We start from the raw sequence: 6,061 nt of genomic DNA, 5'->3' as shown, positions 1-6,061 counted from the left end.
GGGGATTGGACCTGGAGGAACCGAAGGAGAGGGGAAGATCTGCAGTTAGTCTACCTGCGTCCTTGGCAAGAGTGGTCTGTGGGTTAGCAGGGAGTGCCTGCTGGAGTTGGGGGCTGGAATAAAGCAACTAGCTGGGGAAGGGAGGTTAGGAGGGGAAGGTCTGTGAGATCCGTAGGTGATGTCCGAAGTGGAGGAAAGAGCTCTGTAGCAGATGTCCTGTTGCAGAGCGAGGAGCGAACCTGGGGGACTGGATTTGGACGAGAGGAGGAAGTGGTTAAGGTGTTTAGTTAGCTATCCTGCTTTCCTGGCCTGCTCAGTTGGTGTGTTCCCAGGGGATGTCTGCTGGTGTTGAAGGCTGGGATACTGGGAGGAGTTGGGGGAAGGGAGGCTGGAAGAGAGCTCTATGACGTCTTCAGGATGGGGTCAGAGAGGAAAGGGAGACTGTGGCAGGTGTTCTGCTTCAGAGCTGGGATGAGACTGGGGGGACTGGGATGGGAGGAGCCAAAGGAGAGGTGAAGATCCTCAGTCAGCCTACCTGCTTCCCTGGCAGGAGAAAATTGTTCGCATTCTCAGTACTGTGTGCCTGTGGCTTAATAGCAGCTTTTTTTTTTTTTTTTTAAATGGGGGTTAAAAAATGAAAGAAGGCTGGGAATGTAGCTCAGTTGGTAGAATGCTTACCTATCTTGGACAAAGCCCTGAGTTCCATCCCTAGAGCCCTATGGATCAGGCATAGTGATACACACCTAGAATTGCAGCACTTGGTAGGTGGAGGCAGGAGGATCAGAAATTCAAAGTCATCCTGGATTACATAGCCTATCCAAGACTAGTCTGGCTACATGAGACCCCCATATGTGTGTGTGTGTGTGTGTGTTAGTTTTATATGTGTGTATATATATGTACACACACAAAACCAAAGAAAGGATACTATTACTCTCACTATATATAGAAATATATATACACATATGTATGTATGATATATATCCTATATATCATTTTCATTGTAGAATTAACTGCCCCTCACCCCCTGATACTTACAAAATCTGCCTACATTACAAGAATGTCCCTACTTTTGTGTGGTCCAAGAGACACTGCGTCTGTTTGACCCTCCTCAATATTCACTATGTTCAGAGTCATTAATCAGGACCTAAGAAGCTCTAGGGAAGCTTCAGTATTATGTCTCAATAGAATGAAAGCCAGCATTGCATAATAAGCTGATATCCCAAGCCAGGAGATACATACTTATTAAAATGTCACCCAGGGACTGGAGACATGGGTCAGTGGTTAGGAGTACTTGCTGTTTTTGCAGTGGACCCAAGTTCAAGTTCCAGTACCCATGTGGCAGCTCACAACTGTCTGTAACTCCAGATCTGGGGATCTGTCACCCTCTCTGGCCTCTGTAGACACCAGGCATGCACATATGGCGGAGACATGTATGCAGTGAAAATACCATAAAATAAAAATAATTCAATATAAAATAAAATAGTTTTAAAAATAAAATAATTAAAAAAGAAATGCACCCTTTGAAAGTAATAGAGGCACCTGATTCACCAGATGTGCACATCTCAATGTAGAAGCAAAAGAAATATGAGACTGTCAAGTAACCTGATGCTTCCAAAACCAATGCAATATTTTCCCTATAAACAGAGTCCAAAGAAATTGAAATGAACAAAATACCCCCAAAAAGAACAATCATAAAAAGATCAGTAAGTTCCCAGAGAAAACAGAGAATAAGCTATGGATGAATGAAGAGTTCAGGAAAGAGGGATTTGGGATAAGCATCATTCATATGCAAGGAAATGAAGAGCTCGGTGAATCAACAACACAGACAAAGCCTCAACGAGGGGTCAAACAAGCAGAAGGAAGAATGTGGGATGTTGAAGAAGACCTGGTCTTTGGAACTGCTCTGCCAAACACTGAATTTCATATCACACCAGTCCAAATGGCAGGCATTAGGAAAACAAGACATGTGGTTGAGGATGTAGACCAAGGGACCCTTACACCCTTCTTCCAAGAGGGTAAACTAGTCTAGGCACGTGGAAGCCAGTGTGGTGGTTTCTTTAAAAAAGCTAAAAGCAGACCTTCCTGTGACCTGGATGGCAGCCAGAACTACAGAGATGCTTGCACATCAGTGTTTGCCACAGCACCATTCACAGTAGCTAAGTGATGACCAACCTAGATGGCCAACAACACAGGGATGGATGAAGAAAAGTGCTTTCTACACACAATGGAATTTTTTTTGGCCATAAATAAGAATGAAGTCATTTGTAAGAAAGTAGATATGACTGGAGAGAGGATCATATTAAATAAATTAATTTAGTGTCAGAAACACAAATATTGTATATTTTTCTCTCATTTGTGGGTTCTGGATTTTATATTGATATTTAAAGCTATATCTAAACTATATTTTCACATATGATATGAATGTAGAAGTCTGTCTATGGGAACAGAAAGAAATGTCAACAGAGAAGACCAGGGGTATGAGGGCAATATGTTCAGAATATAATATAGACCTATACAGAGCTTAAGAACAAATTTAAAATCAAAAGAGTGTGATTGCAGTGATACAAATAGAAAGAGAAAAATGGAAAAATAATGATGAAAGAATTGGCGACCTTTGTGGCAGCATTAAACTGAATGAAGCTTCATCATTTATAAAATACCTGAAAACCAGGAGAAAAAAAGCTCAGGAAAATGCATCTGATGTAATAACAGCAAACGATTCACCTAATGTTGGGACAGATACGTACATCCATGGACAGGAAGTTTAAAGGACACTAAAAATCATGAAGAAAATATCACCACAATGTGCATCAAACTGTCAAAATAATCATTTTAAAGTCTGCAAGAAGAAAAGCACTAAGCAAAGATGTCCTCTCTAAACTGATGGATTTCTCAGTACAGACAGATGCTGTAGGCCAGAAAGGAATGAAAAGACATATTCTAAGTCTGGCAAGAAAATAACTGGCCAAGAAAATTGGACAGAATTAGAAATCTTCATGGCCAGAGCCAGAGTCAGAAAGACAGACAACTATGTGCTGTCTTGTACAGAAAGTCCAAAAGTTTTAAAAAAAGACACAGAAAGAGACCAGCAAGAGACAGGAAGGTGATGAGAGAGGTCAACAGGGGTGTGCAGATGAGATCAAAGCGCATCACAGCCTGTGTAAAAATGTCGTAAGAAACCTGCTATTGCAGAGAATTACGTTGTGCTCCTAACTTTTTATATGCATACAGAGATGAAAGATATGAACATGACTCCAAACAGGATTACCAGTCAAGGCCATCTGAAAAGGTATAGAAACTATAATCAAAGAAATAGCAATGGGTTCCAGGAAATAAGACTGGTTTTTTTTTTTTTTAATGTGTATGAGTGTTTGCCTTCATGTATGTGTACTATAGACATACCTGCTGCCCACAAAGGCCAGAAGAGCATGTTAGATCTCCTGGAACCAGTTGCAGATGGTTCTGATCCATCATGTGGATACTGGCAACAAAACCCTGGTCCTCTGTAAGTTCAGCAAGTGCTCTTAGCTACTGAGCCATTTCTTTGGGCCCTAGAAATTCTGAATATTGATCTTTTCAGATTGGGAGGAAATATTGATTCAACAAATGCCTTTGAGACAATTTAATATTCTTATTCAAAATAAAATGAAATGCGATCCTTGCCTCATGCCTCATACGTGAAATTTATGTAGAAATAGAGCTTGACTTAACTATAATAGCTAAAAACAAAATCTCTCAAAGTATATAGACAAATTTTTATGGCCTTGTATTAGATAGGATGCAATAACTGGGAAAATATTTGTAAATCATACATTTGATTACAAATGTTTATTTAGATGATATAAAGCAAAAAGCCTACAAAAACACATATATGACTAGAGATTTAGATCCTGAAGATATAATTCTCAAACCTCATTATCTGCAACCAAAGAAATAGGCAAAAGATTTGAGTAGATACTTTACCAAAGCCATAGAAGTGGTAAATAAAACATAAAAAGATGCTCAACCCTGTAAGTCACCAGGGAAATGTAATTTAATGCCCCAGTGAGAAGCCAGGCATAATAGCTCATGCTTGTAATTCCAGCAGCTGAGAGGCCTGGGATATACAGTGAGTCCCAGGCCAGCCAAGTCTACAGAGTAAGACCCTATTTCAAACAACAAAGCCTCAAGGAGTTGCTACTACTTCTTTCTAAGAATGGCTAAGAGTGAAAGGAGCTTAGAAAATGAAGTCAAGGAGGGGGACGTTCACGTCTACTTCTGACAGGCCTGAGAAATACTGCAGCCACTCTGCCACACAGCTTAGCAGTATCTACGAATGCTAGACACAGCGTGCATTTAACATGTGATGAAATGATTTCATGCATAGGTACACAGACTAGAGAAATGTCCACAAGAGCCTTTAATTGGACATTTATAATAGTCTTATCCATAATTTACAAAGCTGGAAACAGCCTGAATGTACACAGGTTAACTTATGGATGAAGTGTGATTCATTCCTACAACAGAGTAAACAAGTTCACTAATATCACACGGGACATTTGTAGATCTTAAAAGCATCCTGCGGAGTAAGAAAGCGGATTTTAAAGGCCTGTGATTCCACTTGCAGGTCATTTCAAAGAATGCGACAACGTGGCGACAGAAAGCACGCAGTGCATGCTGGGGCCTGGGAATCAGAGAAAGAGTTGACTGAGAAGGGACCCAATCACTTTCTAAAAGTTTTTTTTGGGGGGTGGTTGGGGGGGGTGGTTTGAGACAGAGTTTCTCTGTGTAGCCCTGGCTGTCCTGGAAATTGCTCTGTAGACCAGGCTGGCCTCGAACTCAGAGATCCACCTGCCTCTGCCTCCCGAGTGCTGGGATTAAAGGCATGCCCCACCATGGCCCTGCAAAAGGATTTTTAATTATGTGTATTTATGTATGTCTGTGTGCATGGGAGCGAGCGAGGGTATCCACAGAGACCAGAAGAGTGTGTAAGATCCCCTGGACCTGGAGTTGTAGAAGTTGTGAGCCACCTGACGTGGGTGCTGGGAACTGAACTGAGTCCTCTGTAAGAGCAGTATGCACTCTTAACTGCTGACCCCCCTCTCCACCTCTCCCCCAACCCCGTACCAACAGAAGCTTTTCGGATAACGGCTGTATTCTATATCTTGATTTTGGCTGGGTTTCATTACACAAAATGACCAAGTATACTATGGGCAAAAATCATCAAACTATACATACAGTAGAGCTGGTGAAGGATGGGGCTGGTACCATTATGAAGCTCTCAGATCCTAATCTGTGGTCGGAATGCCACAGACACACACCGTGAAAACACAGATGTGGAATCTTGCTGTTTGGAAGTCTAGAGCTAAGTGTGAGAAGCAGCAGAAGCCTTTGGAAGGCTGGGGGTCGGGTGTGGGAGTGGAACTGGCAGTTAACGACGTGTTCTTGTTTTGATAAATATCAAGATTATAGATTGCTTTAAAGTGAAAATGGCTGAGATGAAAGGGTGCTTCAGTCTAGTGGAGAAAAATATTTGTAATACTAAAGCGTCACAGAACAATAGATATTAAAATTCCTCCAGCAGCCATTGGTTCTTTTTTCTTTCAATGCAATTAGAACTGTCTAGGCATAGGAAACTCCATCAGGCCCATAGCTACATCCCACAGCCTAGGTGATATTCAATAGGATCTCATTGGAAGGCCATTGTAAGCAGTTGTAGATGTTCAAATAAACTATGTCTAATCTGAAAAGCACATTGTTTCCCCCAAGAGAATGTAGAGAATGTACACCAGCAACATGGCAGACAGACTTGGTGACCTCAATGTGTTGAGCTATGTACTATGACTTTTGCACTCTTCCTTGTGTGGGTTATACTTCTTTTCACATTTGTTGTGTATGTTTATGCACAGAGGTGTGAGTGCAATGAGCGTACACGGAGGTCAGAGGATAACTTGCTAGAGTAATTCTTTCTACCATTTGGGCTCCAAGGACTGAAGTGAAGTCATCAGCCTGGTGGCAAGCATCCTTACCCGCTAAGCCATCTCACGGGCTTCCTCAACAACCCTTTAAAATAGACCAAATG

This window comes from Peromyscus maniculatus, chromosome 7, assembly GCF_049852395.1.
Source record: "Peromyscus maniculatus bairdii isolate BWxNUB_F1_BW_parent chromosome 7, HU_Pman_BW_mat_3.1, whole genome shotgun sequence".
Lineage (NCBI taxonomy): Eukaryota > Metazoa > Chordata > Mammalia > Rodentia > Cricetidae > Peromyscus > Peromyscus maniculatus.
This window is presented reverse-complemented; position numbering follows the sequence as displayed.